Source organism: Neoarius graeffei, chromosome 1 (genome assembly GCF_027579695.1).
Source record: "Neoarius graeffei isolate fNeoGra1 chromosome 1, fNeoGra1.pri, whole genome shotgun sequence".
NCBI lineage: Eukaryota > Metazoa > Chordata > Actinopteri > Siluriformes > Ariidae > Neoarius > Neoarius graeffei.
The window spans coordinates 124,184,375-124,198,727 of record NC_083569.1 but is presented as its reverse complement, the minus strand read 5'-3'; positions in this window follow the sequence as shown (position 1 = coordinate 124,198,727).

The window sequence follows — 14,353 nt, the reverse complement described above, 5'->3', positions numbered from 1 at the left end:
CGGCTCTCAGAAGTAAAGATGGGAAGAGGATCACCAATCCCCCTAATTCTGCGCCGACAAATAGTGGAGCAATATCAGAAAGGAGTTCGACAGTGTAAAATTGCAAAGAGTTTGAACATATCATCATCTACAGTGCATAATATCATCAAAAGATTCAGAGAATCTGGAAGAATCTCTGTGCGTAAGGGTCAAGGCCGGAAAACCATACTGGGTGCCTGTGATCTTCGGGCCCTTAGACGGCACTGCATCACATACAGGCATGCTTCTGTATTGGAAATCACAAAATGGGCTCAGGAATATTTCCAGAGAACATTATCTGTGAACACAATTCACCGTGCCATCCGCCGTTGCCGGCTAAAACTCTATAGTTCAAAGAAGAAGCCGTATCTAAACATGATCCAGAAGCGCAGATGTCTTCTCTGGGCAAAGGCTCATTTAAAATGGACTGTGGCAAAGTGGAAACCTGTTCTGTGGTCCAACGAATCAAAATTTGAAGTTCTTTATGGAAATCAGGGACGCCGTGTCATTCGGACTAAAGAGGAGAAGGACGACCCAAGTTGTTATCAGCGCTCAGTTCAGAAGCCTGCATCTCTGATGGTATGGGGTTGCATTAGTGTGTGTGGCATGGGCAGCTTACACATCTGGAAAGACACCATCAATGCTGAAAGGTATATCCAGGTTCTAGAGCAACATATGCTCCCATCCAGACGACGTCTCTTTCAGGGAAGACCTTGCATTTTCCAACATGACAATGCCAAACCACATACTGCATCAATTACAGCATCATGGCTGCGTAGAAGAAGGGTCCGGGTACTGAACTGGCCAGCCTGCAGTCCAGATCTTTCACCCATAGAAAACATTTGGCGCATCATAAAACGGAAGATACGACAAAAAAGACCTAAGACAGTTGAGCAACTAGAATCCTACATTAGACAAGAATGGGTTAACATTCCTATCCCTAAACTTGAGCAACTTGTCTCCTCAGTCCCCAGACGTTTACAGACTGTTGTAAAGAGAAAAGGGGATGTCTCACAGTGGGAAACATGGCCTTGTCCCAACTTTTTTGAGATGTGTTGTCATGAAATTTAAAATCACCTAATTTTTCTCTTTAAATGATACATTTTCTCAGTTTAAACATTTGATATGTCATCTATGTTCTATTCTGAATAAAATATGGAATTTTGAAACTTCCACATCATTGCATTCCGTTTTTATTTACAATTTATACTTTGTCCCAACTTTTTTGGAATCGGGGTTGTACAATTTGTACTTTGTCCCAACTTTTTTGGAATCGGGGTTGTAATTCCATATGTGTTCCAGATGTTATTTCATAGTTCTGACATCTTCAGTATTGTTGGACAATCTAGGAAACAGTCACAATAGAGAAACACCTATGAATGAGTAGGGGTGTCCAAACTTTTGACTGGTACTGTATATATACACCATAGTATACAGTAAAAGAAGAGAAATTATTTATAATCACACTATCTGTTATCACCCAGATGAGGATGGTTTCCCTTTTGAATCTGGTTCCTCTCAAGGTTTCCTCTTCATGTCATCCCAGGTTTTTCCTTGCCACCGTCACCTCAGGCTTGATCATTAGGGGAGAAATTTACATTTTAAATTAATGTTCAGATTCCTGTGAAGCTGATTTGTGACAATTTCCATTGTTAAAAGTGCTATATAAATAAAACGGATTTTTCCCCAAACAAATATGACCAACATGATAATGGAAATGGACACTGAACTGGAATAAAAAGAAGCAACACTGTAAAATAAAGATAAAATCAATCAATATGTAAAAACTGTAAATGACTAGATCTACCTGATCAATCAACACCAAATAAAAACTATACTAAAGCTTGAAGCTAACACTATCAACCAAAGATGGATGTATTGCTTAGAATCACAAGAAAGTCACAGAAATATTGACATAATTTAATGACGGGGACATAATCACAACTTCAGTGGCTGGCAGTAGAAATGGAGCAAACACATCACTCCAATCTAGAGCCTCTCATACTTCTGAGAGGGAGCTAATCAAACCCTCACTCCTGGCAGTGACACACCTAGGACAAAATGCTGGACAATTAGGTTTATGGATTGCAATCCTTATTGGCTGACATGTACAATTACCCAAAGTTATTTTGGACACCAGGGTTGATTGATCCTTGGGAGAAGCAACACAGACATCAGAATCAGAATGGATCGGCTGGATAGAACCTTCATGATAATATCCTTCTGGATAGTTAGAGGGTGAGTCAGTTCCTCATGACCTGGGGCCTCATTTATAAACGATGCGTACGCACAAAAGAATGCGTACGCCACGTTCTATGCAAGCTTCGGTATTTATAAAAAGTGAACTTGATGGTAAAATGTGCGCACCTCCACGCAAGCTCTGACCCATGCGTATGCACAAAAAAAAGGGAAACGCGGAAAATGCGACCTCAGGAGGAAACGGGGAGAACGACCCGAAATTGGTTCAATAATCGAAGATTAACACAAACATAACATCGCGCATCAAAGACGTGACTGACTTAACATTTATAATCCTTAATTTTGTGCACTTGTCAAAAATAACATCTTATTTAATATGGCGTATTTGGCATTGCTGGAGGATGTGGCAAATGGAAGAATTAGGAGAGAGCGAGTCTTCAGAGACCAACAAGATTTGTTGGCCAATGACGATGAGTGGCTCATGAGCCGATTCAGATTGCCATGAGCTGTCCTTTTACACCTGATAGCTGAGTTGGGCCCAGCGTTGGAGAGAGGTACCCGCCGGAATCATGCCATCCCAGTCTTGCTGCAAGTGCTGACTTGCATCGGCTTTCTGGCCACTGGCACTTTTCAGTGAGAACTGGCTGACCGGTCCGGGATATCGCAGCCAACCTTCAACCGCATTTTGCCAGAAGTGTTAGGAGGTGTAATTGGTTTATCACCAAATTACATCAAGTTTCCTTACACGGTGGGTGAACAGGCAAATAAAAAGGCGCAATTTGCAGCAAAGTCCGATTTCCCAAATGTGATCGGTGCTATTGACTGCACTCATATTGCTATAAGGGCACCGAGTGAAAATGAATTTGCCTTTGTTAACAGGAAGCGTTTTCATTCCCTCAATGTCCAAGTTATATGTGACATGGACATGGTCCTCACAAATGTTGTCGCCCGGTGGCCTGGTTCAACCCATGATTCATTTATATTGAGACATAGCAGCGTTGGGCGGAGACTGGATGCTGGAGCTGTGCGTGATGGTTGGCTTCTGGGTGCGGGTGATTAATGCGTAAATCCTGAAAGTATTTGTAACCATTCTTAGACCATTTCTAAATATTCAACCCTTTACTCATTCAGTTATGTTGTAGGTGACAGTGGGTATCCGCTGAAATGGTGGCTGCTCACGCCATTTATGAACCCCCAAACACCTGAGGAAACCACTTACAACCTGCACCACAGCCAGGCGGTCACTGTTGTGGAGCGCACCATCGGGCTCCTGAAGGGCAGATGGCGTTGTCTGGATGCCACGGGGGGAGCGCTATGTTACAGACCCAAAAAGGTCTGTAGGATTGTTAGGGCCTGTGCTGTGCTGCACAATGTGGCACAGCTACAAAACATTCCTTTGCAAGCTGAAGAGGTCAACCTTGACCTCGACCCCAATCCCTATCCCCAGGCATTCCACCCAAACGCAGGAGCCGTGCGCCAGCGCGAGGAGGTGATGCGCCACTTGTAAATAATTAGGTATGGAAACAAATGATTACTTTTTAAGAAATTCTTTAATGCTGGTATTTAATGCAGACAACTCATTTTTAATTTCTTTTATTTTTTATTTCCACTCAGGAGGGTTTCTCCTATAATGCCAGCCAGTTTTTGATCCAGTGGGGTGAGCTCTGGCTCCCCCTTCCCCCCGCCCGTTGCATGGACGCTTTGGCGGTGTGCCGCGATCCTCTTCTTGGCGTCCACCTTTATGTCGGACCTTTTTTTCTTTTTTACCTCTGCCATAGTACGGCCTTGTGAAGCTACAGAATTCGGCCACATGCTGCCATTCACACGTTTTTTTCGCATTTGTAACTCCTGTATTATGGCCTCCAAACAAAACAGCTTGACGCTGCTCCACTTCATCTACTAGCACTTCAACTTCACAGTCAGTGAAGTTGCGCTTCTTTGTCTTTCCTTCTGTTTTGGGCATGTTGTCCACAGATATCAATATTCATTAAGGGCGTTTCGCTTAATATTTATAGGCAATTGTGGGTGTGTCTTGAGGTACGCACAGGTGCCGCAAATTTAGAGTGGATTGTGATTTATAAAGGGAAATTGGCGTGGAACGTGCGTGCGCACGGTTTTATAAATCAGAATATTTCTGTGCGCACGCCATCTTCTGGCGTAAATCCTGCGCAAAGTTTTATAAATGAGGCCCCTGCTCTTATAACAATTATCCAGGTATTGAAACCCCACCTCCTCTGGCAGTTCGGAAGGTTCCAGGCTTTCCCATCACTTTGAACCCAGGGAGAAGGAACCAAAGGGAATTTTGGTGGTTTTAGGTCAGCATAAATATTGATAGAACAGAGTTACATACTTCAATGTGTATATTTCTTTTAAGCAGAACATTTTCCAACCTTTTACTAAGTTCTCTTCCTCCACTCTCAGTCTGGGGATACTTTGGTTGAGATAATTTGCATAGCAGTGAGGTTATCGATCTTCTGGAAACTCAGCATAAAAACACAAGCATTAAAGGTGAATGCATGATGTGCTCTTTCATGCCACAGTGACGCGAAGTAAACGGCGTGTGTAAGGAGGGGAAGAAGCCGAGTTAATGCTTTTTATTGATTATTGATTGTGTTTATAAATAAAGATCTTACAAAGTGTTTGACCTCCAGAATATTCCATTGCTCTTCCACACGGACACAATCAATAATCCATCAGAAAGCATTAGGATTAATTAATCTGAAAAAAACCCTTTTTCTTTCTTTTATATATATATATATATATATATATATATATATATATATATATATACACAGTGGTGCTTGAAAGTTTGTGAACCCTTTAGAATTTTCTATATTTCTACATAAATAGGACCTAAAACATCATCAGATTTTCCCACAAGTCCTAAAAGTAGATAAAGAGAACCCAGTTAAACAAATGAGACAAAAATATGATACTTGGTTATTTATTTATTGAGGAAAATGATCCAATATTACATACCTGTGAGTGGCAAAAGTATGTGAACCTCGAGGATTAGCAGTTAATTTGAAGGTGAAATTAGAGTCAGGTATTTTCAATCAGTGGGATGACAATCAGGTGTGAGTGGGCACCCTGTTTTATTTAAAGAACAGGGATCTATCAAAGTCTGATCTTCACAACACATGTTTGTGGAAGTGTATCATGGCACGAACAAAGGAGATTTCTGAGGACCTCAGAAAAAGTGTTGTTGATGCTCATCAGGCTGAAAAAGGTTACAAAACCATCTCTAAAGAGTTTGGACTCCACCAATCCACAGTCAGACAGATTGTGTACAAATGGAGGAAATTCAAGACCATTGTTACCCTCCCCAGGAGTGGTCGACCAACAAAGATCACTCCAAGAGCAAGGCGTGTAATAGTTGCTGAGGTCACAAAGGACCCCAGGGTAACTTCTAAGCAACTGAAGGCCTCTCTAACATTGGCTAATGTTAATGTTCATGAGTCCACCATCAGGAGAGCACTGAACAACAATGGTGTGCATGGCAGGGTTGCAAGGAGAAAGCCACTGCTCTCCAAAAAGAACATTGCTGCTTGTCTGCAGTTTGCTAAAGATCACATGGACAATCCAGAGGGCTATTGGAAAAATGTTTTATGGACAGATGAACCAAAATAGAACTTTTTGGTTTAAATGAGAAGTGTTATGGTTGGAGAAAGGAAAACACTGCATTCCAGCATAAGAACCTTATCCCATCTGTGAAACATGGTGGTGGTAGTATCGTGGTTTGGGCCTGTTTTGCTTCATCTGGGCCAGGACGGTTTGCCATCATTGATGGAGCAATGAATTCTGAATTATACCAATGAATTCTGAAGGAAAATGTCAGGACATCTGTCCATGAACTGGATCTCAAGAGAAGGTGGGTCATGCAGCAAGACAACGACCCTAAGCACACAAGTCGTTCTACCAAAGAAGAATAAAGTTAATGTTTTGGAATGGCCAAGTCAAAGTTCTGACCTTAATCCAATCGAAATGTTGTGGAAGGACCTGAAGCGAGCAGTTCATGTGAGGAAACCCACCAACATCCCAGAGTTGAAGCTGTTCTGTACGGAGGAACGGGCTAAAATTCCTCCAAGCCGGTGTGCAGGACTGATCAACAGTTACCGGAAACATTTAGTTGCAGTTATTGCTGCACAAGGGGGTCACACCAGATCCTGAAAGCAAAGGTTCACATACTTTTGCCACTCACAGATATGTAATATTGGATCATTTTCCTCAATAAATAAATGACCAAGTATAATATTTTTGTCTCATTTGTTTAACTGGGTTCTCTTTATCTACTTTTAGGACTTGTGTGAAAATCTGATGATGTTTTAGGTCATATTTATGCAGAAATATAGAAAATTCTAAAGGGTTCACAAACTTTCAAGCACCACTGTGTGTGTGTATATATATATATATATATATATATATATATATATATATATATATATATATATATATATATATATATCAGTTGTTGGATCATCATTAAGTGCAGTTGCATTTTGTTCCTCTGGGTGGCGCTGTGTTTTATTTTATTCATGTGAGCAACAGAAGCTGAAATATTACAGGCATGGAGCTCTTTTTTGGTGTGTTGTGGGGGAATTTATATCCTGATCTCTAATCCTATCATAGTCTGTCTCTCTGTCTGTCTGTCTGTCTGTCTGTCTGTCACTGTGTCTGTTTCTCTGTCTGTCTATCTGTCTGTTACCCTGCCTCACTGTCTGTCTCTCACCCTGTCTGTCTCTCATCTTATCTATCTGTATCTCTATCTGTCTCACACCCTGTCTGTCTGTCTTCCTGCCTTTCTGTCTCGATGTCTATTTCTCTTTAAGCTTGTCTGTCTGTCTCTGTGCCTCTCTGTCTGTCTCTCACCCTATCTGTCTGTCTCCATGTCTATCTGTCTCTCACCCTGTCTGTCTCTCTGTTTGTCTCTCCAACACATTCTGCTTCAAGGTTCTCCTCTTGTTAAGGCTGTGTTTCAGTCTGAAGGTCATTTTAAAGGGAGCCAAGTAACAATTGGTGTCGTAAATCTCATGCCCTCACTGCGTGCCGAGTGAACAACAGGCCGAGACGGAAATAGACGTAAGGTTCAGCATGGTTAACGTGCCCCACCCGCACGGCATCATGGGAGAAGTATTCAGTCAATGCTGATCACCTGATATAGTCTCAGAGACAAAGAGTGTACACACACACACACACACACACACACACACACACTGTTGATTGAGCTGACATTTGGTACACTGTCGCTCTATATACATGTGTTAGGGTTTTTTGATGATGACCTGATTAATTAAGAGCATCGACCAATTAGCTTTCAGCAGGTATTTTTCAGGGTTGACAGTGACCTGTTAGGTGCACAAAGACATCCCGTATAAGACATGGTTAGCATTAAGCTATCACCAACACACTGGATGTTTCAGTCATCTGAAGGAGCCACGAGTAGCTGATCCAGTACCATCACTAGGGGGCGCTATTTGTGTTGATTCACACGAACCCTACTTTTGTGAAGTAGTCCTGGGATTTTTGCCATACCTTTACAGATTTGGTGTCATATTACTTGGCATTAGATCAGAAGCATGCTCTTGACCCCACAAACCTGTTAATAATTGCAGGGTGGAGTTTAACAGTTATAGCACATTATAGATGGATTGACATAAAACTTGAAAAGCTTATACAGGGCAAAATGTGGCGGCTGCCTGTATGTAAATTTGGGGGCGTGGTAATTCATAGGGTGCTACAATAAAAAGATGGCAGGCATCAGCCAATCAGCTTGCAGCATGAGTTTACAGTGTTAGAGTTGAGCTTCTCATCAATATTATTACTGTAGTATGAAAAATCATGCAATTATATTACTACATTAACAATAATATATTATCAACAAGACCCCACCACACGGTGGTGTAGTGGTTAGCGCTGTCGCCTCACAGCAAGAAGGTCCGGGTTCGAGCCCCGTGGCCGGCGAGGGCCTTTCTGTGCGGAGTTTGCATGTTCTCCCCGTGTCCGCGTGGGTTTCCTCCGGGTGCTCCGGTTTCCCCCACAGTCCAAAGACATGCAGGTTAGGTTAACTGGTGACTCTAAATTGAGCGTAGGTGTGAATGTGAGTGTGAATGGTTGTCTGTGTCTATGTGTCAGCCCTGTGATGACCTGGCGACTTGTCCAGGGTGAACCCCGCCTTTCGCCCGTAGTCAGCTGGGATAGGATCCAGCTTGCCTGCGACCCTGTAGAACAGGATAAAGCGGCTACAGATGATGAGATGAGATGAGATGAGAAGACCCCACCAATCCCCCTCCACACACACACACTGTGTTTATCTATAGGTTACAGGTTTTTATGAGTCATGTTGAGGTTCTGACTCTCACTGTGTGTAATTACAGCTTCAGAAGTCTGGTATTAGAAGTCCCTGTGGGTGTGGGTGTGTTTGGTTTTGGTCACACTTCACAGCTCTTATCTACAGGACATGAGCGTATTCACTGACTCCAGGTGACTCAACAAGTACAAGACAGCAAGAAGCATTTATACACATTTATACACTCAAGCACAAAGTTAAAGGTAGTCTACCTTTCAGATTTTTCAAGTGTGGGTCATAAAAAGATTTTTTCCCGACACCCAATTATTTTTGTTTCATGGACTGTAAGCTGCTGAATTCAAATCACAGACTTTCAATTTTGTTCATTTTTTAAAAAATAGAACATTTAATGAATTTAGAACCACATGGCCCTAAATTCTCCGCTATTTTTTCCTGCTTCACCATGACCCAATACAAGATACTATGTCATGCATCACGTGGTGGGCTTTCTCCGTTCACACAAGGCAGCGTGGGATACAAACTTGAAACAGGAGAGAAAAATGGAGGACGTGAGTGTGCGAATGAAACGTTAAAGACCGACTACAGTAACGGAAAGAAAGCGAGAAGAAAAGACGTTATGTTATATACGAAGGAAAGGAAACGCAGGACCAAACTAATAAATATGGGCGCTCAGCGAGCACCTCGGTGTGATCAGCTGTTCGTTTAGTGACAGAATGATGGAACTGTCAGTGCACACTCAAAGGGAAACCTGTAGATGGCAGTAATGCAACACTGTGGATGCCAGCTGCCGTAAAACCCAAAAGAAGAAGAAGAAGGTAAACCTGCGCATGCGCACACGGACTTCCTCTGTCTGCTTGACTGCGCCAAGCGAGCGATTTCATGCACATTATTTGCTTTAATCCCCTCAAATTAAATAACTTCCCAGCCACAGAATGGCCTGATATTTTGTGAGATATTACAGAAATAAACAGATATCACAATCACCACATTTCAGATGGAACTAAATTTCACCGATTTTATGAAATCGAAAGGCCGTCTCGCTTTCGGCACAGTCTCTTCTGCATTTAACTCATCTGAAGCAGTGACACACACAAATAAGTGGGCAGCTATGCTACAGTGCCCAGGTGCCTTGCACAAGGGCAACAACCCTTCAGCCCAAGTTTTAGGCCATGCATGTGTTTGGACTGTGAGGGAAACCAGAACACCCAGAGGAAACCCACACAGACAGGGGGAGAACATGCAAACTCCACACAGAAAGGCCCTCACCGGCTGCTGGGCTCGAACCCAGAACCTTCTTGCTATGAGACAACAGTGCTAACCACTACACCACCGTGCCACCTGTGCCAACACAACTGTTGGGTCCTGCTTTATTACACCTCCATTTAAAAACAAACAAATGGTTACAGTAGAACAGGTGTCGAGAGTATACAGGAGGAAAGGAGGTGTGGAGGAGGAGAACAGGTGCAGGACAGATCTCCAGCGTGTAAAAACTGCTACATTCCTTCTCAGATGAAGGTGATTGCTACCATCTGTTTCTCCTGAGCTCTGTTAGACTGGTACCAAAATCCAGAATTGTGACACCCAAAGGCATTTTTGAGACAAAGTCAGCAAACAGTCTTATTTTGTCAATTTGGGTGTGCCGAATTCAAATCTGCAATATGCCGAGCTCTATCTGACCTCTGTTGGCCTCTAGAGGTCATTGAACTTCGGGCCTGTAAATGTCTCAGCTGAACCCAGTTTCTCAGCTTTCTAAGGAATGAAATGTACTAAAATGATTAATGAAGTTAGCAAATGGCCTTGTTTGATAAATGTTTGGGTGCTGAATTCATTTTTCATTTGTAAAACGACATATGACCTCTGATAACCTCAAGGTCATTAAACTTGGCCTATAGGCCTATGCATTTAACGGCATTTTTAAACTGACTTTACTCCCCCAAAAAGAATATGAACAGACAAAAAACAAATAGAAAGGAACAAATACAACATTAAATGCCAGTCCATGTACATGTGACTTACTTTTCACAATGAGAACGCCTCGGCGATCACCTTAAGGGGCGGTCACACAGCACTCCGCGTCTATATCACGTACAAAAAGATACAAAAATCTGGTGGACGTGGTCGTAAGTGCTAATTTTTGGTCAATTTTGGCTTTGCCGTGCTTTGTACGGGGTATGGCCGTCGGCGGCTGTTTCACTGCTGCAGCACTGCCTAAGCACAGCTAACCAAGTCCAGCCACGCACCCAGATGTTCCGTACCACCCTCCTCCTCCTTCTTCTTCTTCTCTCAACAAGGATATGTTGAGCCTGTATCAGTTGGTTCTGTTGGTGCTGGAGCATTAAGATGAGGACATCACAGCGTCGAGGGTTCATGTTCACCCCTTGACATCTAGACTGCAAGTGCCGAGGTCTCAGAAAATTACGGTATTTATACATGCCGCAAATCAGAAGTGATGCAGAAGTGATTAGACAGTGATCAATCGAATTTAGAACTTGTTTGAGACGTCGTTTAACGGGCTTAGACAGTGCTATGTACGCGGAAAAATCCATTTCTCAGTGATAAGCCGCTAAACACACGCTATATCCCGTGATACCAACGCGTAACACCCGTCCGATGACCGTGCTCTGCCCGTGATAGACCGCCAAACTTTCGCGTCTTACCACGTCTCCCCAAGTTTTAATAACGGCCGGGACACTGATTATCACGTGTTTTTCACGTGTGTTGCACGTCTTTACCACGTGTGCCGGCCGTGGTTGTCCGCGGTCTAAAGTTTTGAGCAGTCCAAAACTTTTTGCCGCGTCCGACGCCGTTCCGATTTTCCCCTGCGTCCTGTCACGTCTGTATATCGACTGTAACACGTCTTAACTTCGACATCAACACGAACAACATCGTCTGCTTCACGGGAGAGCACTTTTTGACGGGTTTTGGCTGTGATAAAGCCGTAAAGCGCTGTGTGACCAGGCCTTTACATAACATTGCATTACATTTAGCGGTTATTGTTTATACAAAGCTACTGAAAAAAGGACAGATTCAGCAGCATACAAAATGTGGGGGCATACAGGGTATACAGGTTAATCAGGGTTAGTATATATGAGAGGTTTTTTCTTTGTTGTTTGTTTTTTGTAAAGGCTTTACCCCGTTTAAAACAAAACAAAAAACAAAGAAAAAAACTCTCATATATACTAACCCTGATGAACCTGTATACCCTGTACGCCCCCACATTTTGTATGCTGCTGAATCGGTCCTTTTTTCAGTAGCTTTGTATAAACAATAACCGCTAAATGTAATGCAATGTTATGTAAGGTGATCGCCGAGGCGTTCTCATTGTGAAAAGTAAGTCACATGTACATGGACTGGCATTTAATGTTGTATTTGTTCCTTTCTATTTGTTTTTTGTCTGTTCATATTCTTTTTGGGGGAGTGAAGTCAGTTTAAAAATGCCGTTAAATGCATAGGCCTATAGGCCAAGTTTAATGACCTTGAGGTTATCAGAGGTCATATGTCGTTTTACAAATGAAAAATGAATTCAGCACCCAAACATTTAACAAACGAGGCCATTTGCTAACTTCATTAATCATTTTAGTACATTTCATTCCTTAGAAAGCTGAGAAACTGGGTTCAGCTGAGACGTTTACAGGCCCAAAGTTCAATGACCTCTAGAGGTCAACAGAGGTCAGATAGAGCTCGGCATATTGCAGATTTGAATTCGGCACACCCAAATTGACAAAATAAGACTGTTTGCCGACTTTGTCTCAAAAATGCCTTTAACTCCTTAAATAAGCACTTTTTTGAATTTTGGTACCAGTCTATGAGTGAGGCTGAGATTATTACAGCTTCACACTGAAACACTACTCTATAATCTCTCTCTCTCACACACACACACACACACACACACACACACACACACACACACACACACACTCTCCATCAGCTGAGATGTGTTCAGAGCTATGATCTATCAGACTCATTCAGGGGCGTGGCCTAAAGTCTGAACATTCTATGTTTGAAGTGATTCAGAAGAAAATATTTGAAAAGTTCATATTAAATATGTCTGCTTATTATTTTTGTAAAACAGATTGTTCTTTAGATTATTCACATTGTTCTTACCTAAACTGGCGTCCAGATTGAGGGTTCCCTCAGGGAAATTAAGAGTCCAGCAGCATCATTACAGGATAAACAGAAAAAAGAAATAGAGAAAAACTTCTAGATAAATTAAAATAAATTAAGTATTTACATATACAAATACAAATAGAGTAAGGCCCAATCCCAATTCTAATTTCTACCCCTCCCCCTCCCCCTTCCCCTCCGCCTCCCCCTTGGCCCTTCCCCTTGAAACTGAGCTACAAGGGATAGGGCTTGAAATTCAACCCTTACGTATTGGGATAGCCCTTCAACGATCGCATACGTCATCGCGTACCTCCGTCAGCGTTTACGTTAGCAAAACGCAACCAAATGCGTCATTGGCTGCGACCAGCCGCTACAGTCAGAGCCAGAAATCTCTGCTGGCAGGGTGTGATTTGTTAACTAACACCACTGAATGGGAGATCTTTGGCGCTTCGTGCACCACATCCGACAGAATGAGGTGTCAGAACACTCATGTAAACAATAAAAGCGAGAATAACAGAACAAAACGTACGCAGTAAAGCAACCGAAAACAATACTCACTCCCAAAGCTTTTTAGCAGCAGCTTGGATTTCAGAAATCGCTGCTCATTCTCAGCTCGAAAGCGAATCAAGCGGCGTGTTTCCTCTGGATAACAACTTAAAACACGTAAATAATGGAGAAAATACATTTATGACAATCTTTCGCCGCGGGAACCGCCATCTTTCTGAAATCCGCATGAAATCTCGCTGAAATCCGCATGGCATTGTGGGAAATCACTCAAACCCCTTCGTTCAGAGTCAGCTCCAGGAAAATCTCCGTTTGGAGGGGTACAGAAGCCCTACCCCTTCCCCTACCCCTCCGCGTTAACTGGGATTGGGATACCCCTACCCCTTCACGTGAACGCGCAAAATGGAGGGGAAGGGCCAAGGGGTTGGTCCAAGGGGTGAAATGGGATTCGGCCTAAGATATGGGGGGGGAGTCTTTAGTCCAGCACTAAAGAACCAAGCAGGAGCTGATTGATATCATAATTGTGTTAATTACATTCTGCTTGATAGATATGAGAAATGTAAAAATAAAATGAAGATAAAACATGTTTGCTTTGACCTTTGTTTGAAAGCCAAACCAAACCTTTAAAGCTCAATATCAGAGACATTATAACTCTTGATTCGCTCCTGCTTGCAAATCGATTCACTTCTAAGAGTCATTCTGAGGAAACGAATCATTCATCGAGTGCTAATTAATGTTTGTTTTAAAAAGAACAAACACACGAACTGTGGCCTTTAAGCGACTGTGGAACACACGTTCCAGTCACTCAGGACATTTTGTGACTGATTTGGCCTCAGTGCGCCTCTGAAAGGAAATTAAATTAAATTAAATTAAAGCCTGAAGTTTTGACTCTCACACTGAGCTTCAGTTTTCAGTCCTGATTATATTCCGCTGCTTCTCTTCAAACTTTTATTTTATTATTTTTATGGTTTTGGTGCTCGTTATTTTTGTCACACAACACTTTAATAAGTGGAAAAGGGAAATGAGCTAATCTGAGCTTCAGTTGACCCAAGATTGAAATTGTATAATAATAATAATAATAATAATAATAATAATAGTTTAGTTTTAGAAATTGCATATAATATGTTTTTATTATGTTTTTTGTAAGTTTCCTCTCACACTCAGACACTCAGGTTAATTATTTCATCATGAAGTTCATTATATTCTCTTTGCTTTTTATTT